Below are 24,428 nucleotides of genomic sequence, written 5' to 3'. Positions count from 1 at the left end.
AGAATTCTCTGGAGGATTGTAAATGTCGATCTCTACCTACTGCACAGCTACGAAAGAGGTAGAGTGCATCTAGTCTAGGTTGGAGAAGTGTTAGTCAACATGCAGACTACGATGCAAGTTGTCATCATTAAACCCCTGCTTGCACTGTACTGTCTTTTAAACTCAAGGACATAATGTTCAGGAGAGCTGAACCATGTACTGATGAGGTTCCTGCTCTTCCTTTCAAGCCCTGATGCCTGGATCAGCCGAGGACCCTCATTTGCTCCTATAGAAATGTTCTGCTTTGACCTACTCCTGAGACCTGGAGTTAGACCTCTGTGAACTGCAAAACAGAAAACTGAGAGCAACCCACTCCCCCTGACTCTATTTCTTCTGGATATCCTGCTCCAGGTCTATTCCATAACCGCCGGATGTTTTACGTTTCCCAGGACTAATTCTCAGCCTTGCCCACCGGTTCCCCAAAAGCTGACGCCAACTCACAGCTCAGAAATTCAGTTTGGCTTACCTTCTCCTGGAGCCTCCATCTAATAGTGGCAATATTCTCCTTTCCTTATGCAGTCAGGTTTGTGCTTGCCACTTGTTTGAAACAAACAAAACCCAAACAATATGTTGTTTAGAGATATATAAGTAAATGGCGAAACTATAAACAAAAACAAAGAAATGATTAACACAAAAGGATAGTGAGTTCCTTTGTTGAGGGAGGGGGTAGTGGGGCACAAAGGGCATTTCTAAAGTACTGGGTGTATTCTATTTCTCAACATGGTTGGAGGGGTACTTCGATGTTTGTTTTATAATAATTCTTCAAACCATATGCACACATATTGTACACTCTTGTATGTAGGTTATATTTTACACACACACATACAACTTTTTTAAAAAATTACTGGATTCAAAACAAAAACTTCTCATAGCTTCATCACCAGAAGTATCATCTGATACTTTTCCTCCAGACACTAGGTAGCCTTGCAACTATGTGGTACTGACCAGCTGTTTTCCTTTCCATTATAATAAACAGCTTGCCTCTTGAAAAGAAGAGCGAAGTAAGTGTCTGTGAGTATGTGAAACCTGCATAGATCAATTTCCCTGTTACTCGCTGACTCTGCTCCCAAATCCCTGGGCAAATCTATAAAATTGAAATAAAGTCTCCTCTCTTTGTCCCTATGCCCTTGAAATGGAAAAAAAAAAAAAACATTTTACAGAGTTAAGAGTTAAATGAAATATCTTTCATAAGAAACTTTATAAGTTAATCTGCTCATGGGCCAAAATAATTTATATCACAATAATTTAAGTTTGTAAGAAAAATAAATAGATAAAAAGACAGTTATTGGAGACAGAAATATAGAAAGAAATGCTAGAGAGAGAAAAGAATAAGCTCAACCCACATTGGCATCCCCTCAGATAGAAGGAAACACACCTCAGTAGAAGACATTTCTAGTGGATATTTCCTTTCCTCAGTTCTGTAAACTTTGTTGGTATTAATCTTAATTCTTTAAAATATTTACCTATGTAGTTTGTTTCCTTAAAGCTAGTTTCCACACACGAAAGAAAACTCCTTTTAAAATAAACCAAAGTATAGATATAATGTTTAATCTCTGCTTCATTGTGTCATTAATGAACATAAAAAATAGTTACGGAAATTTAAAAAATTTCCTCTACTGCAATTTCTTAAAATGCAGTTTCTTTCCTAATATACATTAATGGCTTCTTCCAAACAGATATGTCTATTAGATAAATACATCTTTCAGCATTTGCTGCCTTTGTTTCAATCCTGATTCAATTATGTGAGGCTATAAAAATGTATTCTGTAATTCCACAGAAATATTTTTGTCTGATTTTTTTTTTAATTCCATTTTAATGGCTTCCTTGGTACCAAGGGGAGACTTGGTGGTGCAGTGATTAAGAGCTCGGCTGCTAACCAAAAGGTCGACAGTACAAAACCATCAGCCACCCCACGAGAGAAAGATTTGGCAGTCTGCTTCTGTGAAGATGACAGCCTTGGAAACCCTGTGGGGCAGTTCTGCTCTGTCCTATACAGTCTCTATGATTCAGAATCTAGTTGATGGCAATGGGATTGGTACCAAGTATTTTATGTGACTCCAATCCATAATGATTGAGGTTGTGTTTGTTTTTGTACTATTTCAGAAAGGTAAGAATTATGTTGCATTACTCAGGGAGAACAGGCCAGGAAGACTGGTCTATCCACTCACCTATTTATTCATCACTTATTTACTCATTCATTCATCACACATCAATTGTCTTTTAGTTGCAAGACACCATGATAAGTGCAATGGGGTAAACATAAAAGCATTTGCTGATAGGTGGATGCCATATGCCCAAGTAACTAAGTGCTGGCAATTGCTATCAGAGAAATACAGATAAAGTATGATTAGCTCTGTGATAGCAGATACCATTTTCATCTTGCTCTCTGGTGATCCCTTGTACCTCAAATAGTGCTGGCCCATAGCAGGTGCTGAGGCTTATCGAATGAAGCAACAACAGCAATAAAAGCACTGAATAATGAAAGAAAAGGTGGCACCTGACTTGGGTTTGAATGATGAAAGAATCTCATCACAGAAAGATAAAGAAGAGAGATGTCCAGAATCAAGGTCATGCTTGTAAGTCTTATTTTGCTCATTCTCATTCAGTTCTTGTATTAGTTTCCTAGAGCTTCCATAACAAGTACCACAAATTAGGTGGCTTATAAGAACAGAAGTTTCTTATCTCACATTTCTGGAGACTTGGAGTCCAAAATTAGGGCGTTGACTGTGTTGATTACTTCTGAGGGCTCTGAGGGAGAATTTGTTTTATGCCTCTTTCCTAGGCTCTAATGGCTCCTGGCAATCGTTGGCACTTCTTGGCTTGTAGATGCATCTTCACATGGCCATCTTCCCTCTGTGTGGTCTCTGGGTCTCTTCCCTTATAAGGACACCATTCATATTGAATTAGGATCCCCCCAACTCCAGTATGACTTCATGTTAACTGATAATATCATTAGAGACCCTGTTTCCAAACAAAGTCGCAGTCACAGGTACCAGGGGTGAAGACTTCGACACAGCTTTTTGGGAGACACAATTCCATCCATTAACAGTTCTTTTCCAGATTAGCAGTAAGTGCCTCAGTACGGTCTCAAACCTCCCTCTCCACATCGTCATTTCACAACCGCTTGAGAAATCATCCATGAGCGTAAGAGCTAATGTAGTCTCAGGAACAAGGGCAAATCTATTGAACTATGGCCCGTCTATCAAATGAATGCTATCCTTTTCAAAGGAATCACCTTGGGGTGTTGTTATGCACTTTGTTCAGGGTACAGAAAGCTTTTTTAAAGATATGCAAGTATAAGATTGACAACAATGTAAAAAAGTGTCCCTCAGTTCGGCAAAGGCTAAAATGCTTTATAATACTCAGTCTTGAAGAAAGTAAGAGGAAATGAGTTTAATATCCTGTCGATACCAATGTAAACGGATACAACATTTTGGAGGGTCAGTTGGGTCGTATATATTTTAAAGCCTTAAAATGTTAGTAAGGAGCCCTGGTGGTGCAATAGTTAAGCGCTTGGCTGCTAACTGAAAGGTTGGTGGTTTGAATTCACCAGCCGCTCCAGTGGAGAAAAGACCTGGGAATCTGCTCCCATAAAGATTTAAGCCTAGGAAACTCTGTGGGGCAGTTCTACTGTGTCCTGTACTGTCTCTAAGTTGGAATCCACTTGAGGACACACAACAACAAAATGTTAGCATCCTTTGTGTCCACTAGGGTGGCAAGTAACACTGTCTCAGACTAACTTAAGCCAAAAAATAAAATTTTTGTAAGACTGTTGGACAGTGTGCAGAACCAAAGGGAAAGCTGCGGAACCAAGCCCAGAAAAAGACTCGAACTGGACAAGTCATCAGGCCATCCCCATGGAATCAATGAATGAATAAATGAAAGAGCCCCCAACAGTGTTAAGTCCTTGTATCACTCCACTCAAGAACTAAAGCTCAAAGACATAGAGGATCTGATTGGCCTAGCTTGGCTGGGGAGGGCAGGATAACTTAAGTCACAGTCCCACCAAAACTACATACAATAGCACTCCTATAGGAAATCAGAGTGTTCTGTTTTGTTTCTTTCCAAAAATGAGAATGAGTAGATACTGAATGGCTAAAAAAAACAAACGCCCATTATAGCAATGCACTCAGCAATCCCACTTCTAGGACATTATCCCAAGAAAGTAATTGGACAAGGGTACAAATATTTGTATATAAAATATTTATCACAATGAATCTGTTACAGTGAAAAGCTAAAAACTATTTAATAGCGTGCTGTTGTTGTTAGTTGCCATTGAGTTGATTCCAACTTAAACCAATTGTGTTTCAGGCATGCTGAGGTATAATATGCAACCATTTAATAATAGTAACACACGTTTATTTATTATGGATTTATTACCTATTAATGTTCCAATATCTATTGAATTGAGAAAAGCAGATTTCAGAACAGTAGCTAGAGTACAAAGTCATTTTATTAAAAGAAATACTATGTATTTAAATAAATGGACATATTTTAAAAATCTGGAAGGATGCACATCAAGAAGTTAACAATGATTTTCCCTGATTAAGACTTTGGTATATTTTTTGATTGTCTGCATTACTATTATTTCTATTAAAAAACAAAAACAAAAACCCATTGTCATCAAGTCGATTCTGACTCATAACAACCCTGTAGGACAGAGCAGAACTGCCCCATAGGGTTTCCAAGGAGCAGCTGGTGGATTCAACCTGCCAACCTTTTGGTTAGCAGCCAAGCTCTTAACCACTGTGCCACCAGGGCTCCAATACTTCTATAGTGACCTTGAATTCATTCTGCAATTTAAAAAAGAGAAAATTTTTCTCTTAGTCTTCAAAAATAATAAGAGGAATAAAATAAACAAATACTAAGACTCTTCTTAAGATTATTGTGTTACTAGAAGTCCCAAATCACAGCAAGGATGGTGTAGAGATATTACAATTTAGAGTTCCATTCAGGCTTTACAGGAAAACTGGAATCACTGAGTGTGATTAATAATTAATAGGCATTGAGTTGCAGCACAAAACCAGTCGACTGACAGTCAGGAAGCCTGGCTTTCAAAACACTACGACAATCATGGTATTGTTATTCTTCATTCTTGGCACAGCGTTGGTGTGCAGAGCAGCCCACATGTATTCATGTCCATTGCTGTGTGGAGAAATAGTCTTACACTGAAATAAATGGCATATTGTGCCTGCCATGAAGCAGAGACAGTATATCCTGACTTGATCGACTGATCATGTTTTTGTTTTAATGTTTTGTGCAGTTTGGCTTTCTTTGTTTTGTTGTAAATAAAATAATGTAAGGATTAGCCTGCATGAGAGGACAGACCTATAACATGACATATTTAAGTTTTAAAAGACATAGTGACAAATCCCCTAACAAGGACCAAGACATCTGTAAGGGTTTTAATGTTCGTTTAGAGTCCTGAGCCCATAGATTTCCATGTCCATCTCAGGAGTGTAGCAGGGCAAGAGAGCCAGGAAGCAGAAATCGAAAAATATATCTTCAGAAAGTACTACAGCATTATTTCTAGAACTGGCACTTCCTCCTGCCCCAACAACTCTGGAACCAGAGAATGAACTTATTTGTTTAGCCATAGCTTTCATTTTGTCGGTTACAGGTAGAAGTGGCCAGAAGACAACCATAGAGTGTTAGAGCTAGAGAGGCCACATATTATCTCACCTAACTCCTTCATTTAAGGCTGAGGAAGCTGACTCCCAGAGAAGTCACACCCTTCCTCAGTGGCAGTCAGACAGCAAGAATAGGGCCTTTTTCCTCTTAGTCCCCAAGATAATTATTTGGTTGTAGTTGAGGAAATACCATTTATTGGCTTGTCTTAAATTCAGGCAAATTTCAAGCTTAGAATTTTGGTGATTTCTATTATTACATAACAAATTACCACAGACTTAGTGACTTAAAACAACTCCTATTTATTAGCTTACAGTTCTGTAGGTCAGAAGTTCAGGCATGGTGTGGGGGCGTTCTCTGCTCAGGGTCTCACATAGCTGAAATCAAGGTGTCAACTGGTTACATTCTCTGGAGCTCAGGGTTTCTTCCAAGCTCAAGTGGTTGTGGCAGAATTCAGTTCCTTGTGGTTACAGGACTGAGGTCCCTCTTTCCTTGCTGGCTGGCTGCTGGGGGACACGCTCAGATCCTAGAGGCTGCCTGCATTCCTGGCCACGTGGTCCCCACATCTTCAAAGCTAGCAGTGGAGAATTTGCCTTGTGTCTAATATCTCTCATGCTTCAAATCTCCTGATTTTGAATCTCTTTCACCAGGAGGAGCCCAGGTTCTTTTGAGGGCTCATCTGACTAAGTTAGTTCCACCCATTATAACCTCCTTTTCTTAAAGCCAACCAGACAACATAACTAATCATGAAAATACTACCACCACCTGTTTGTTGTACGGTGGTGGCTTGTGGCATCAGGATGGGAGGAAGATTCACTAGCAATCTGTGATATGCAAATAACACAATGTTGCTTGCTGAAAGTGAAGAGGACTTGAAGTACTTACTGATAAACATCAGAGATTACAGCCTTCAGTATGGATTATACCTCAACATAAAAAAAGCAAAAAATCCTCACAATTGGACCAATAAGCAACATTGTGATAAATGGAGAAAACATTTACGTTGTCAAGGACTTTATTTTATTTGCATCCACAATCAACACCCACAGAAGCAGCAGTCAAAAAATCAAATGGTGTATTGCAATGGGCAAATCTGCTGCAAAAGATCTCTTCAAAGTGTTAAAAAGCAAAGACGTCACTCTGATAACTAAAGTGAGCCTGACCCAAGCCATAGTGTTTCCAATAGCTTCATATGCATGTGGAAGCTGGACAATGAATAAGAAAGACTGAAGAGAAATTGACTCCTTTGAATTATGGTGTTGGCGAAGACTATTGAATATACCATTGACTGCCAGAAGAATGAACAAATCTGTCTTGGAAAAAGTACAGCCAGAATCTTCCATAGAAATGAGAATGATGAGACTTTGTCTCGCTTACTTTGGATCCATCATCAGGAGGGGCCAACCCCTGGAGAAAGACATCATGCTTGGTAAAGTAGAGGGTCAGTGAAAAAGAGGAAGACCTCAGTGAGATGGACTGACACAGTGGCTGCAACAATGGGCTCAAACATAGCAACGACTGTGAGGATGGTGCAGGACCAGGCCGTGTTTTGTCCTGTTGTGCATAGGGTCGCTGTGAGTCAGAACTGACCCGAGGGCACCCAAGAAAACAAACAATCAGGAGAACGACATCTCATCACATTTACAGGTTCCTCTTGCACTCAGTGTTGGAGGTCATCTTAGAATTCTGCTTACCACAGAATCCACACATTTCAGCAGCACTGGCCCAGCTGTGAGCTCAATTGTGCTGAGCAGAAGGCACATCAGGATTCAGCATGTTTCTGAAGGCAATGCTACTAACGTTGTGGGCATGGATACTAATGAGCTACAAAAGTTCTTGCTCACTCACCAAATTTTAAACAAAAGTGTTAGAGGCTTACAGCTTTATACCAGGGAGAGTATCAAATCCAAATAACATAAGACTATTGAGAGAAATTAGAACACTTTAAATTTCTGGTTTGAGATTATATTAATCATATGCTCTTTCTGTAAAAGATCTGTCTTCTGATTCTCCCCCTCATCATAAAAATAAAAAGAATGGCAAATGATGACTTTGCATATTATAAGACAATGCTGTATCTATGATGATCTGAAGCCTCTTTTTTTGTGCTAACTCAGTAGAAGATGCTCATTTTACAGACGAAAATATATTACATGCCACTGGCAGATGTCCTATCTGTGAATTTCTATGGTTACAACTCTGTTTCAGATCTTTACTTTCTCCTGGACCCTGAATTAGCCCTTTGCTAGTCCCCAAGGGTCCATTTTTCCCTTTTAACCCATTCTGCACACACCAAATTCCATTCATGTTACTCTGCTCCTCTGAAGTCTTCAGTGGCTCCCCACTGCCTTTTTGGAAAAAGTTTAAACCTTATTGGAGATTGTGAAAATCTCACCTGCTCTTCCTAGCCCAGTTCATCAGTGACCATGAAGCCTTTTTCTATCACTAAGAATCAGTTCTACAGTACACTTGCTGTTGTTGTTGCTAAGTGCTATCGAGAAGGTTCCAACTCATAGCAACCCTATGTACAACAGAATGAATGGCTGCCCAATTCTGCATTATCCTCACAATTGTTGCTATGTTTGAGCCCATTGTTGCAGCCACTATGTCAATCCATCTCGTTGAGGGTCTTCCTGTTTTTTGCTGGCCCTCTACTTTACCAAGCATGATGTCCTTCTCAAGGGACTGGTCCCTTCTAATAACATGTCCAAAGTATGTGAGACGAGGTCTCACCATCCTTGCTTCTATGGAGCATTCTGGCTGTACTTCTTCCATGACTGATTTATTTGTTCTTCTGGCAGTCCATAGTATATTCAATATTCTTTGCCAACACCATAATTCAAAGGTGTCAGTTCTTCTTCAGTCTTCCTTATTCATTGATAGCACACTTAACACATTGCATCTTTTCTACTCAGTATAAGTTTCCACTACTCTTCTGTCAGCAGAAGAAAAATGTAAGATACCCAATCAGTTTGTGCTTTTCTAGATCTAGAATATTGACAATGTTAAAGGATACTTTTTCAAAAGAAGATATCATCATAACTGTCATATCGATATAAAATAGACACGTTAAAGATTTTAATTAACTCAATTAATGACAAATATTATAACTGGTTCAAAAGAATTCAAAGCATCATACATACATAAGCAGATAAGAAATGTTGGAATGAATTTATAAATAAATGGAAAACTGGCAGTCTGGTCAGAGTCCACAAGGCAATAGTAAATTGCATTCAATGAGACACAATTTGCATTTCTGTAGACAAAAAGCATTTGCATTACTGTCAGTTACCTACAAATTACAAAGTTGTGAAATAGCTCAAAGACAATGAAAGGCAGAGATAGCCTGGAAGTGTACTCTAGACAGGACATTCAGTAATATTTTTCCCCACTTCAAAGAATTTCACAATTTTTCCCAGCATAAGAATTGTCGTGGCTCTGAATGTTTTCCGGAGGGTAGAGATTAGGAACTTACCACGCTCCACTGTTATCTGTGCATAAGAACCTTCTGTTTCTTCCTCCGCGACCAGGTTTTGTTGGTGGAAGTGGCAACGGCCGATTACTTTAGGTTATACCTTTTTGTCTGCTGTGGGTGAATTTCTTTTTGCTTTGGCTGATACTTTTTTTTTTTGGTGGGGGGGCGGGGTGCTAATTTTGTTAAGTGCATGCAATCCCCAGGTTATGAATGTTTGATTTACGGACGACTCATACTTAAGAATGAACTTCCATAAAGCCTGGTACAGTTATGCACTGCATAACATCCTTTTGGGCAACATCCAACAGCATATACGTCTGTGGTCTGATAAGGTTTTTTTGTTTGTTTGTTTGTTTAAGGGAAAGTAGCTCTTCTTTCGTTTATTATTTCCCCCTAATGGTTTTAAAGACCCCAAACCCCAGAGTGAAAAAGGAGGAGGGCTCCAGGATACATCTCAATCCGTGTAGTGCCTCCTCTTCCTCCTTCCCCTCCTCCTGGCTTCATTCACCCGCCCAGCAGCCACGCAGCCACTCACTCCTGGCACAGGACAGTGCCTGCTGTGGCTGCTCTGCTCCTGCTGCAGGTGTTGGCCAGGCTGGGGCACTCGCGGGCTCCTGGCTCCAGGTGGCAGCAGCGGCTGCACATGATCAGGAAGCAGCCACACCAACAGGGTGGTGGCAGCCAGGGCCGCCACCGCCAGCCGTGCTTCCAGCACCCGGACACATTCCCCACCAGTCCCCGCGGGCACCTCTCTGTGCCCCTCGTGTGCCCCCTGCCCTGTGCGCGGACATACACGAAGTCCTGATCCACCTGTCAGCATGGCCTCCAACTGGCCCACAGCCGCACACCTGGCAAGGCCAATCTCCTGTATCCAGTGGATACAGCTCTTGGGCTTTGTCCGAAGGCAGGTGGTGGCAGGGACTTCCTGGGCCTGGGCTGCTCCTGCTCTTCAGGTGGGCGGAATAGTGGTGGGGATAGGCAACCCGGGGAATGCCTGTATATGCTATAATATGGTGTTCACAGAACTTTCAAATCATATAACATCATATTTCACAGAACACATTTTGGACATTAAGTGACACATGACTGATATTAAAAATTTGAGTTAAATACATACAGTGGTTCATAATAACGAACGCACTCACTACTTTGTGATGCTCATGAGAACACTGCATGATTTGGAAATGTTTCTTAAGTATTCTATTCTCATAGAAAGGTAAAATATATACTATATACTAAGACAAACATTTGACTAACTGACAGTAAATAAGAACCATATGTATCTGTTCCAGCTTACCTATGAATTCGACTTAAAGACAAACTTAGGAACAGATCTTGTTCATAACCTGGAAACTGTCTGTATTAGGGAAGGATGATTTTGACAGATTTTCAATCTATCATCTTAACCAGAAACTTCTGACAATACTAACCCACACTGATTTCTCCCTTTACTTGTTTCTACAACAAAAATTATATTAGCCATTTTGGTAGCATGGTGAAATAAGTTCATTTGTGTGGCCGTTTGCATTGGTCCTTTGGAAAAACAACTTGGGAGATTTTTCCCCATAAACCCTGAGGAGTTACCTTTGCCCTAGTACTTTGGAGAAGGATCTTGGGGGGAGGGGGAGTGGTGGTCCAGGGTCCAGGTTTTTTCCTACCCCAGAGAGTTTGTTACTTTTGCTCAGGGGTTTTCCCAGGTTGATTGACATTTCCCAAGTAAACTGTAAACTTGATGGTTTGATACTTTTTGTCTGGCCCTGGGCCACAGTCTGCCCTGTGATTGGTCTAATTTACCTACCTTGCAGGGATTGGTCAATTTGCTATTCAAGTAGTGGCTTGAAAATCACCCAATAGGATTGACTTTTGGTCCACCAAGGGGATTGGTCAGTTCATGGTCTACTGGGAGGGCCATGCCTTGAACTTGACAAGTTTTCTTATATAAGCAGCCAACCCCTCAGAGATTTTGAGAGAGAAGAGAGGCAAGAAGGGAACTTCAAGACCAAGAAAAGCCAGGAGCGGAGCAGTTTGGACCCGGGGTCCTGCAAGAGGAACTCCCTAAAAGAGCTGTAATATGGGTCAAAGGCTGTAATACTGAAGATAGCGAGGATCCCACAAGGGATCCGGTGGCAGACAGCTGGTATCCAGAGGCCAGAAGAGTACCTGGTGGCAAAGCCAACCGTGACAGCAGAAAGCTGCAGTTAGGAGAGCAGTAGCTGAGCAAGCTGCTACACTGGCTATGAGCTGGACCAGAAGGCAGTGGAGAGGATGATGGCAGGGAGGTCAAATGCAGAAAGGCCTGCACAGCTGAGAGGGAGCATGCATGGCTAACAGGGGCCTTCTTGCATGGCTGAGAGGGGCCCAATTGTACAGCCAAGGATCCTGCTTGCACGGCTGAGAGGGGCCCTGCTTGCATGACTGAGAGGCCTGCTAGCATGGCTGAGAGGTCTGCTAGTGATAGAAGCTGAGAGAGCTGTCCTGGTTGGAAGCTGTCCTGGACTGAAGAAGCGAGGGACGTACTCTCCACCTTGGGGGAGCCTTCCAAATCTTGCCTATGTGTTTCATGATCCTAATCCCAAGTTGTCCCTATTATTTCCAAGTTGATCCTGATTCCAAATTGTAGCCTGTTCCTTCCCTAAGAAACCATGTAATATGAGTATGGTCTGTGAGTTCTGTGTGGCCATTGCAAGGAATCACCGAACCCTGTAGAGAAGTATAGAGTGTCATGCGGGGAACAGCTGGTGTCAGAAAGCATGAAGTGCCAAGGCAGAGATGTATATCTGACCTCTGCCTCACAGGAACCAGCTTCGTGCTGATCATGATTCTCATCCCTCATGAACTTAGGTGACTCATTTTGCTGCTATACCAATAGGAATATTATCTCTATCATCATGTATCTAGCATAACCTGTATATCTAGGACCAAAGTCAAAGACAAAGCTGACTCCTAATTCCCCTGAGTGAGTCAAGGTCTCTGCAGCTGGCCAGATTTAGCTCAGCTTCAAGGAGCATCAAAACACTGGAAGGATGCTCCAGGGTCATTCTCCAACACACTGGTACCATATAACAATTTCTAAATCTGAGTAGTCAGGATGTTTTTAAGTCCGGATGTACTTTCTCAAGTCCTAATACTCAGAATGTCATTAATGTCCAAATTTAACTCTTCTCTGAAGAAAATTTAATACTATTTCCTTGTATTCTTGTAGCCAAACTATTGCTTGCATGATATTGAGAAATTGCTCTCAAAACCTAAAGTAAATAACCGAGAAGAATATCTGTTCACAACGCAGTTAAACTGCATTTGACCCAGCCAAGGTGGATTTTGTCTGGAACAGATATTCTAGGACTGGCTTTACAAAGCCTTATCCTCTGAACTTGACAATGCTTAGGTTGTTTTCCTGTCTACCACAGAAAAGTCCAGTTTTATTTTCATATTTCTCAGTCTTTAACTAGTGTTACAGAAACTTTTTATACTAATCCTGCCCATTATACAACGGACACAAAACCATTTCTCATTTATCATCTACTAACTAAAGTGATGGAAATTGTATAATAATAATTCCTACATCTATACACCTTATAATAAAATTGATATAGTCAACACTGAGTGGTTCCCCAATAGAGCTTCTGACAGAAATAATACTTGTTTGTTGGTTTCTACCTCTGGGGTACAGATGGAGAACTGCATTCTGTCCCTTTCAAAGGGCATCTATTAAACACTTCCGTGGTACCCAGCATAATCTCAGGTTTGGAGTGTGGTAAAAAAATCACTTGCAAAAGAGGAGAAAAATTGCCTTTCCCAGGTACTTTATGCATGGTATATACCACACACACATAGACTGTAGAATTTCTACTTATGACATTGATATTTTAGAAGAGAAGTGACTATCAATTCAATTTTATTAGAAAATCACAATATATAGATAAGATTTCGTATGGCATTTCTCATGCTTAATATAATTCTTGCTATACTCTCCTCCCTTGTCCATCTACCAAAATTTATTCTAATTAAGGATCAGTCATAGAGGCCTTAGTTTGAATTTAAATCACTGTATTATATTCTCCCAGGGTAACTTTACATTAAAACTTAAGTCCCAAAATAGAATGAATTAAACGTCCACTGTTGTAGACATGTATAGTCTCAACCAGCAGATAGAGAAATATTTTGGCAAGCATGGTGTTATGGATTGAATTGTGTCCCCCAAAAAGATATGTTGAAGTCCTAATCTCCCATTCCTGTGAATATGACCTTGTTTGGAAATAGGGTCTATGAAGATGTTATTAGTTACATTCACATGAAGTCATCCTGGAGTAGGGTGTGTCCTAATCCAATATGACTGATGGATTAGAGAAGAGGCACAGACACAGAGCAAAGACGACCATGTGAAACTGAGGCAGAGATGAAGTTGTGCTGCAGCTGCAAGCTAGAGAACACCTGGGGCTACTAGGAGCTGGGAGAGACAGAAGGGATCTTCCCCTAGAGACTTCAGAGGGAGTATGGCCCTGCTGCCTCCGAGAATTTCAGACTCCTACTCTCCAGAACTGTGAGACAGTAAATTTCTCTTCTTCTAAGATATCCAATCTGTGGTACTTTTTTACAGCAGCCCTAGCAAACGAATATCCATTCAATATACATAAAGTCATGAACATAGGCAGATGTATGAGGCCAGTCCTTCATAAACTTGGCATTTAGAACTCAAAAATATTCTTAAACATAGGAAAAACTCAGCTTCTCTTTGGTTACAATTTTCAGTTGCTCAAGTTTTCAGGTGTGTTGTTTACAAGTTGTCACTTCCTCTTTGATTCTAAAATGCATATCTTTCCCAGCATCTTAATCTTCCTTCAAAAATCAGAAACATTTCATAATGTATTTAAACTATATTATGCTCAAGTGCTTTCTCTGAAATGGGTGTCTATTATCACCTGTTTAGACATGTTATTGAAACAGAAGAGGGATGATTTTATTACGGTGTTTCTTCTGTAGTACACAAACACATAAAAACTTCTAGCAACAAAATAAAGGATACATATTTCAGATGACAACCTGTATTTAAAACATGCTATAAAGCACTTCTCTTAAATTATACTATGTAGGTGGGATGTTATAAAAAGAACTATAATGATACATTGTTTCAAAATTCAAAAATGGCTTCTTTAAGAAAGAAACAATCCAAATACTAAGTACTTGTAATTTTTTCCAAATGCTGTTAAGTTTATCATTAGTTTATAAGTTAGAATCTCTAAGTCTGAGACTGTTTCACACCCAAAAAGTATACCCTCCTCATCAGAAAAATAAACCAACAAGGTGAATTTGATTCACTGTGAGCCGTCATACTAAGTGGTAATTGATAATTGGTTCAATCCTAGTACTGAAACCATATTAGACTAATCAGTCCATCAAAAAATACTTATTTAGCCGTATTGTATGCAAGATTACCTGTTAAATTCAATGTGGGATACAAACGCTAGGTCTCTGTCCTTTAGAGAATTCACAATTGAGTTGAATAGATACAGGCAAAGACACGATAAAGAAGAAAAAGGAGGCAATTCATGGCTGACGCTGAAAAAATGGGAAATACAAACGGCACAGCAGAAGCTCACAGGAGAAAGACCTCACAGCAAGGGTTTATCAAGCAAACTTTCTCTTCCTCTGTGTGTTGTTAGTGGTGCAGTGGTGAAGAGCTCGGCTCCTAACCACACGGTTGGCAGTTTGAATGTACCAGTCTCTCGTTGAAAACCCTATGGGGCAGTTCTAATCTGTCCTATACAGTCACTATGAGTCGGAACTGACAGCAACAGGTTTGATTTTTATGTGTTGTTAAGAAGCCCTGGTGACGCAGTGGTTAAGTGCGCAGCTGCTAACCAAAAGTTTGCTTCTGTAAGGATTACAACCTTGTAAACCCAATTGGGCAGTTCTACTCTGTCCTATAGGGTCGTTTTGAGTTGGAATTGACTCAACGGCAATGGGTTTGGTGGTTTGGTTATGTATGGTTAAAGCGTGTGTTATATTTTTGGCATACCTGTGTATGTCAATACATTCAAACAGCATTTTAGATGTGACCATTGTCTTCTTTACCTTTCTTTCATGTACTTGGACTTTAGGTCCAGGGATTATTGTTGTTAGGTGCCCTCAAGTTGATTTTCAACTCATAGCAACCCCATGTGGCAGAGTAGAACTGTCCCATAGGGTTTTCTAGCCTGTAATCTTTACAGGTGCAGATTGCTAGGCCTTTCTCCCGAGCGATAGCAAATTTATTACATAGATGCTCCCTCTTCCCCCATGGCAGACAGAAATCCTTCCCAAAATTGCCCTGCCAGCAGCCACCACAAATTGATCAGCATTGGCAAACAGAGGGAACCTGCCTGCCAAATTGTAAGAGACTATGGATCCCCTGCCAGGGAAGAGGGATATATCCCCAACACTTAGCAGACAGCTTGGCACACAAAAGGTCACCAATAAAAATGAGCTTAGGCATTTAATTAATAGCTTATTAAGTGGCATAATTATGCTCTTGTCTAGGCATAAACCATTTCCTTTCTTACAGAGCACTGCATTTTTCTGCTCTCCAGGACCGAAGAGGAAAACTACTGGGATAGGTTCACAGCTGTGGTATGTGTGCAGAATACTAAGCAGTCAGAGAGACAGTAGAATACAGAAGACTGAGAAGGCACCATGAAGCAGGAGCCTGCAGAGTGAAAGGAAAGGTCTGAAATAAAAGAGCAAAATTAGTGGAATCAAGATCCAGTTAAGCTCACCTTCATATCCGAGGGAGGTTACTGCCCCATCTATAGCTGTCTTTTGCTAAAATTATGAAATATAGCTTCCATACAAGTGTGTTACAGAAAGCATTTGCACAGTTTAAAGAACAATAATAAAATAAACATCCATATGTCCACTACTCAGGCCAAGAAATAGAGTATTACCATCCCCAGAAGCTACTTCTGTGCTTCCCTCTGATTGAAACCCCTTACTTGCCCCCTCAGAAGTTGCCACTATCCTGAAACTTTTTGTAATCATTCTCTAGTTTTTCTTCTAGTCCTTACAACCTACGTGTCCCTATGTTTGAATAGTTGTAAATGGAGAAATACTGTGTCTATTCATCTGTAACTTGTTTCTGTTGCTCAAATTATGCAAGTTGAAGTATGCACTGGAGTTGATTTCATTTTCACTGCTATGTTGTGTACTATTATGTAACTATTTCATACTTATCCATCTTACAATTTATGAACACTTGGGTTTTTCTAGGTTTGTTTTATTGTTTTTTGTTATGAACAATGCAGCTGTAAACATCCGTCTCCTAGTACACATATACAAAAGTTTCCAAGGGCACATACCTGGCAGCAGTACGATCGGGTCTTATAATATAGGCTTGTTCAACTTTACTAGGTAACTCCATTTTTTTTCAAAAGCAGTTGCACCAGTTTGCATTCTGTCTAGCAATGGATGAGAGTTCCCACAGCTCTACATCTTTGGCAGTACTGGGTATTATCAGTCTTTCTAGCTTCTGCCAATTTAACGGAATCTCTCAGTAGTATTAAATAGCAGTTCCCTGATGACTAAGGAAATCACTAAGGAATATATATATATGAACAAGTCCTGGTGGTACAATCGGTAAGTACTCAGCTGCTAACCAAAAGGTCAGTGGTTTAAACTCACCCAGAGGCTGCACAGGAGAAAGACCTGGCAATCTGCTTCCATAAAGATTACAGCCAAGAAAACCCTCTGAGGCAGTGTGACTCTGTCACATGGGGTCGCTACAAGTCAAAAATTGACTCAATGGCACCTAACAACATATAAGTATTTATATATAAAATTTATTTGCTCATTGCCATCGAGTCGATTCTGACTCAGTGACCCTATAGGACAGAGTAGAACTGCCCCATATGGTTTCCAAGGCTGTAAATCTTTATGGAAGTAGACTGCCACATCTTTCTCCTGCGGAGAGGCTGGTGGGCTTGAACTGCCCACCTTTTGGTTAGCAACCAAGCACTTAACTACTGTGCCACCAGGGCTCCTAAATTTTGTATATATGTATACATATATGTATATATGTATATATATATAATCACTGTAGGAAGTAAAGTCAAATTCTGAAATAATGTTAGATTAAGCTGGGCTGAGCAAATATAAGCGAAGAAGTTGCCAAATTATACTTAGGTATTGCAATGATGCTGAACAAGTTTCAGCAGAGCTTCCAGACTAAGACAGACTAGGAAGAAAGTCTGGCAATTTACCTCCAAACATTAGCCAATGAAAACCCTATGGATCACAGCAATCCTATTTCATTGTGCATGGGGTCGCCATGAGTCAGGAGCCAACTCACCGGCAGTTAACATTTTCCTCTAAAACCCAAATCCACATTATTCTTAAAATGTAATACTTGCTGATGTTTTCAAGTTAGTTGTATTAGGTTTTTATTTTTTGTTTTTAAGGAAGAAAAGCATATTTGCCTCTGCCTCAGATACTTTCCAGAAGGCACTCTCACAAATTGGTAGCAGCATATTCTAATTGAAATTTATTTCTATGGAGGCAGATGAGCCTCATGAAAATGAAATCCTGATACCTAAACAAAAAAAGTGATAGTGGCCATACTGTTATTTAGGGCTTTGGTTTTACTGTTTTATTTTGATTCCATATGTTCATTGCAAGTGAGCATTAGTTTTATACTTTTTCATTGCTCAATCTTCCCCACTATCTCATTTTTAAATTCTTATTACATTTTATGATTAATTCAACAAATATTTTGAACACCAACCAAGTGTCAGGTTCTCTGCCTTCACTGGTAATAGAATGATAAATAAAACTGGGCACTCCCCTCAAGAAGCTTACTCCTTAATGGGAGGCAGCAGACAATTATAAGATAATGAAATAAGTCTTACATTAGGAGTGAGGCCTGGGTGCTATAAAAGCTAATAAGAGAAACATCCAACTCATCCTAGTTCAGTCTCATTGCCTCATTCCCATAGCTGGGTGGTACACATATTTACAACAATGACCAAAAAAAAAAAAAAAAAAGAGTAGTTGCTGAGGCTGCTTATGTACAAACACCTCATGGGATTTGGTTCCTTGGTTTGGAGGTTTAGGGTCACGGTTTCATGGGACATCCTAGTTAATTAGCCTAATAATGTGTTTAGTGCTTCTGCTGTACCTCCTAGTTTGTTGTGTAGTGCCTGGGGTCTTAAAAACTTGCAAGTAGACATCCAAGGCATAACAACTGGTCTTATTCACCTGGAGCAAAAGAGGAAAAAGGAGAGTCAGATACAGGAGGAGGAAATGGCATGTGTGGCTAATTGCCTCCATGAAAAACTGCCTCCTTTGCCATGATACCAGAAGAACTAGATGGTGCCTGGCTACCATTACTGAACATTTTAATCAAAGATTCTATAGAAGAATTCTGATCAAAAGGGGGGAAATACAGAACAGAGTTTCAAATTCTAATGGACTCCAGATTTTCTAGAGCCATTGAGGCTGGATGAACCCTAAAACTATTGCCCTGAGATAATCTTTAAACCTCAAACCAAAAATATCACTGGACGTCTTCTTAAAACCAAACAATAGTTTAGCTTAACTAGTAAAAAAAGGTCTGCCTTGAGCATTATACTCTTGTAAGAACCATTTATATGGGATCAAATTTACAACAGCAACTCAAAAGATTAGATAGAAACCTTAGGGGGCAGTGAGTTTATGTTAATGAGGGAGGAACAATTTAGAGAAGAAGGGTGAGAATGCTTGTATAACTTGAAGAATGTAATCAATGTCATTGAATTGTACATGTAGAAACTGTTGAATTGATATATGTTTTTCTGTGTACATTCTCAAAAACAACAACAAAATAAATAAAATTTTAAAAAGCAAATGAGAGAAACATCCAACTCATCCTAGTTCAATCTCATTGCCTCATTCCCATAGTTAGTTCTTCAATAACATTTTTGTTTCAGAAGAAACAACTGTATTCTCCAACTATGAGCTTTACCAAACCCATTACCCGAAGGTTTTTAGAGGAATTTTAAAAAGCCTCTCCAAAAAACATATATGGAAAATCAAAAGGAAATTAATAATAATGATCAAGATAATTTTGTAAAGTAAGAATAAACTTTTAAAGGAAAATGTTCTTGTTGTTGTTAGTTGCCCTCAAGTCGGCTCTGACTCATAGCGACCTTATGTATAACGGCACAGGTAGGGCAAGGGAGGTCACCATGGGTAGCAGTAATTGTCCCAAAGTGTTTCAGCAAGGTTGAAGATGTAATTTGTTTCGAGTTTATCTGCCCTCTCTGCCATGCACTGTTACTATGAAATGAACAAATTTTTGCTCTGGATGCTGATGACCATCCCCCAAGTCTGGTTCATTTGGTGGAAAATCGAAGAGAAGCAAAATATATCTCTGGTCTTCCTTGCTGATGCTCAGAAGATCCTGCACAGAGCAGGAAAAATCTAGCCGGAAATGCACAGCTGGGACATGTATGCTACAGGCAGGGATCGTTTTGTCAAAGCAGAAACTTTTCCTCGTGTTGCCTGTAGTCTGAAATTATTTTCCCCAAAAATTCATACAAAATTATTCATCTTTTAATCGAAGGAAGGCATCACTTTCCTGCAATATTTCCATCCCATTAGCAGGTTTTATGTGATTAATCCTGCAGCTCCTGAAATCAAGGTTACCAGATTAAAATCCAGTTTGCCAGGTGAAAGAGAAGTATTCGTCAATTTAGTGAATATGTGGAATAGGAAAATCAGTTTGTCACCCCAAAATATATAGGACACTGTATTCAATAAATATGAAAGAAAGTGATGTCAACATCCTTCTCTGATTTAAAAAAAAAAAAAAACAAAAAACACTTTATTTTCATTCTGAAATGCTTTGGGAGCAATGCATTAGATAGTGGAAGAAAAGGACAAAGAGCAGTGCAGAAACACTTTCCCCTCTTTCTTTATCGTGTTTTGTTATTCTTATTTCCCCTGTATCTTAGAAGCCGAGAATGGAACAGCTCTGGAAGATTGAACTTCAGGGAATTACTCCTGTCTGTGCTATGTAATTTCGCAAGCCATTCTGTATCTGTTCATTCATTTCCTGTTAGTGATTAAATGGATGTCTTCGATGTCTCTTTACAGATGAGGACCCAAGACATAGATAAAGCAAGAACTTTCTCTCTGATCACCAACAACCAGTGGTTATTGAGCATGTCTATGGTCATGACAAGAATAGACAACTGGAAACAAGGGTGGGTTAACCCAGAAAACGCTGCAGCCCCTGCAAGGCTGAAGCTTGCCTTCTGGGAGAGAGATGTTTATAAGGGCAGAGATAGGAGTACTTGAGTGATTTTTTAAGAACTTACAAATAATAATAGCCAGTAGCCATTGAGCTTATTCACCCCAGTACCTAACATAGCACTTAGCACCTAGAAGGCACACAATGAATGTGGTGGAATAAATGAATGAATTAGAACCATTAGATATTTTTACTAACCATCAAAAAGTGGTTATATTAACACATACTGGTGAATTAAAGATGTAGACAGCTAAATAACTCTCATTTAACAATTAGCTTGATCTCAATGATCTAAAAAACACCGAAATAAAAATGTTCATTGAAAAAGACTATACAGAACATTTGTATATGTATCTGTGGATCCCTGGCTAAATGTTTCTCTGGTATACATCTCCCAGCTGTGGAGATGCCGGGTCAAGGAGTGTTTTTGTCTTTAACTTTACTAGATATTAACAATTTTCTCTCAGAAATGGTTGTACCAATCTAAACTTCCACAAGCCGGGTGAAAAGGGTTTTCATCAGTTCACACTTGTTTAACACTTGGGCTTGTCATGTTTTAAAATTTTTTTACGGTGTGATGGGTGTAGTTATCGTAGTTTTTATTTGCATTTTTCTTGATTTCTAGTGAGATAGAGAATCTTTTAACATTTTATTGGCCACTCAGGTTTACTCTTCTGCAAATTGTTTCATAACTTTTTCACATTTTTTTATTGAGGATTTTTTTTTAATCTTCCTATCGGTTTGTAGAATTTCTTTATGTATCCTGAATACTAACTCTCTGTTGGTTATAAGTGCTGAAAATATGTTCAGTGGATTGTCTTTTACACTTATTTAAGATGCTTTTGATGCAGTTTTTACTTTATTATAATAGAATTCATTGATCTTTTCTTTCATGATTACAGCTGTATTGTTTGTAATAATGAAAAAAATGGAAACATCTAATAATACATCACCAGAAAAATGGAGAAATTAATTCAGATATAGTCAAACAATGGAATGCTACACTACAGCAAGCATATCATACATACATACCACACAGCTATAGATATCAACATAGATAAATCTCACAAACAAAACATAGAGTAAGAAACACAAGTTGAAGAGGACAACAAACAATATAAGCATACATAAAGTTTAAAAATATTTTAAATTATTTGATGTAAAGTATAAGAAATATATGAGAATGACAAATTCCAAAGTCAGGTTTAGCATATAGTTCTTTGTACATTTTCAACTTTTATATGTTGAAATAATAAGTTTATTGAATACAGCAGCCACTCTGATGTCTACATCTTTCTCCAGTGAGTCGGGCCAGTCAATCCTCCCCAGCAGCCATGTTGAAGGAACATGCAGTTGGCATGGATCCTACACCATCCATTGCTAAGGGGTTATCTAACAGAATGAGAAGGTTGAGATCATTGCCAACACTCAGGGAAATAGGATCACCCAAGCTATGTCATTTTTACAGATATAAAATGATTGATCAATGATACTGCAAATAGTCAAGCCACAATGAATCCTACAACATGATTTTTGATAGAAAATGTATGATTGGGCACAGATTTGATTATTCAAGTGTCCAGTAAGACAGGCAGGCCAAAGGTCCAGGTGGAGTACAATGAGGAGATGAAAAATTTCTATCTAAAGTTTGATTTTGACAAAAATGAACAAAATTGGAGAAGCCTACTTTGACAAGCTGGTACATCACCACAGCTTTGACTCCCAGTGTTGGGGCACTAACAATGCTAGAACCGTTTCTGGTCTCAGTATTGTTGACGAGCTAAATGCCATTGCTATTGCTTACAGCTTGGACAGGATGGTTGCTGTCAAACGAAATGTGTTGATCTTTGACACAGAGGTGGCACTTTTGATGTATCCATCCTTACTTTTGAAAATATAATTCTTGATATCTAGTCTTCAACTGGGGATATCTACTTGGGTGGAGAAGAGTTTGCTAACAAAAGGTTAACCATTTTATTTTCAAGGTCAAGTGCAAACATAAGGAGGACATCAGTGAGAATGAGAAGGCTATTTAACACTTCTCTGATGCTTGTAAAAATACTAAGCACACACGCTTTCAGTATCCAGGACTAGGTTTAGATTAATTTTCTCTATTCCTCCCTTATCCGTGCCCATTATGATAATTGAATGCTAATGTGTGCTGGACCCTGTGGAGAAAGCCCTTCATGACGTCAATGAAGACAAGTTGTAGGTCTAAGATCATCCTGGTAGGTGGCTCTGACCATATCCCCAATATTCAGAAACTCCTTCAGGACTTTCAGTGGCAAGAATTTAAACTTTAGCATAAACATCTATGAGGCTGTCACTTATGGTAGAGCTGTCCAGGCAAAAGTCTTGATCGGAGAGAAATGTGCCCAGGATTTGCTGCTCTTTGCAGTTCTTGCTGTTCCGTGGTATTCTAACTACTGGTTCCATAATTTCAAAAAGTAAGCAAAAACTGTCATTACCTACTCTAACAATAAGTTGGTTATGCCCTTCCAGGTGTATGAAGTTGAATGAGCAGTGACCAAGAATAACAATGTGCTAGGCAAGTTTGTGTTCACAAATATTTCTCAAACTGAGGAAATCTTTGATACAGATACCTCCAGTATCCTTGGTATGCTTGTTTTATGCAAGAGTACAGAAAAAGAGAACAAGATTACCAACGAAAAGGGTCATTTGAGCAGGAAGTAGAGAAAAACAAAGCTGGAAATGAGAACTAGACAGACAAGTTGATTTCCAAGAGCCCACTCAAACCCTACGCATTCATCATGAAGGTCAAAATTTAAGCTGAAAAACCTCAAGGCAAGATTAATAATGATGATAAACAGAACATTCTTGAGTAGTGCAATGAAATCATCAGCTAGCTAGAAAAGAATCAAATTGCTGAAAAGGAAGAAATTGTGCATCAAAGAAAGAGATGGAGAAGGTATAAAGCCCCATCATCCTAAATTGTACCAGAATGTAGGCAGCCTGCCAGGAGGAATGTCTGAAGGTGTCTCAGGCTGGAGCTCATCAACTATATGGTAAATATAAATCCCAGTTTGCCCCAGACACACCTGGTTTATGCCTGTTGCCCTGAGCTAAATATTATAATGACCCTTTCACTTTAAAAGAGTCCAAGTTTGGAAGATAAATGATAAGGTCACACTATTCATCTTGACCCACTATTGAAGAGGCTGGCCAGACCAGAGAGCAGAGACCGTATTTCACATAATCACGTAATTCGTAGAACTTAAATTTCGAACAAGAAATTCAGCAGAGTTTTTTTAAAATCATGTATGAGCTGCAGTATAAATACTTTAGTGGGCATTCTGAATATTTGAAAATGGGAGCACAGGAAAAGTAAATACATTGCACTTGAGGGTTCTGAAAACAAGTGAAAATGTAAGTCATGCCCTGAAGCATAATGCTGTATTTAAAACAGGCAACATATGAAATGGAAATATTTCATAACAAATGTCTTATAAAGAATTAAAAAACAACTAGAATGAAGTATAACACAATGCTAATAGCAGTTGTCCTTAGAGTGGAGGATTAGAAGTGATTTATTTTTTTTCATTATACTTTCTATAGTTCCACCCCCCCCTTTTTTTTTTTACAGTAAGCACATATTACTTTTATAATCAGAAAAATACTTTTTAAAATATTCACAATGACTCACAAAGAAAAGCCTAATTCTGCAGAATACAGGACATAATTGAAGTGATTCAGAAAGGCTGAAAAAAAAAGGGATGGGCAAAGGCATACTAGGAAGAAGCAAACAAAAACTTGAGATTTAGATATCTGACAATGCAGAATTCAGACCAAAAAGTATTAAACAAGATAAAGGATGATAAGTTTTAGTATTAAGGACATAATTTACAAAAAGACATACTACATCTATATATTTAAATAACATAAGAGTAACCTTCAAAACTCAGAAACTACAAGAGGAGCAAGAAGAAACAGACAAAAACTTAAATAACATCACTTTGTTTTCCAGGTAAACATGAAGCACTAACAAAAATCGACCACATATTAACT

General features: G+C 39.1%; 1 pseudogene; it reads left to right on the top strand.

Moving 5' to 3' along the window:
* The first annotated feature begins 9,960 nt into the window (after window positions 1–9,960).
* Window positions 9,961–23,432, top strand: LOC111822310 (heat shock cognate 71 kDa protein pseudogene; annotated as a pseudogene).
* The last annotated feature ends 996 nt before the right edge of the window (window positions 23,433–24,428 follow it).

The sequence above is a fragment of the Trichechus manatus genome, unplaced genomic scaffold, assembly GCF_000243295.1.
Source record: "Trichechus manatus latirostris isolate Lorelei unplaced genomic scaffold, TriManLat1.0 scaffold00156, whole genome shotgun sequence".
Classification (NCBI taxonomy): Eukaryota; Metazoa; Chordata; class Mammalia; order Sirenia; family Trichechidae; genus Trichechus; species Trichechus manatus.
The sequence above is the reverse complement of the archived record's forward strand: the minus strand, read 5'-3'. Positions and strand labels throughout refer to the sequence as shown.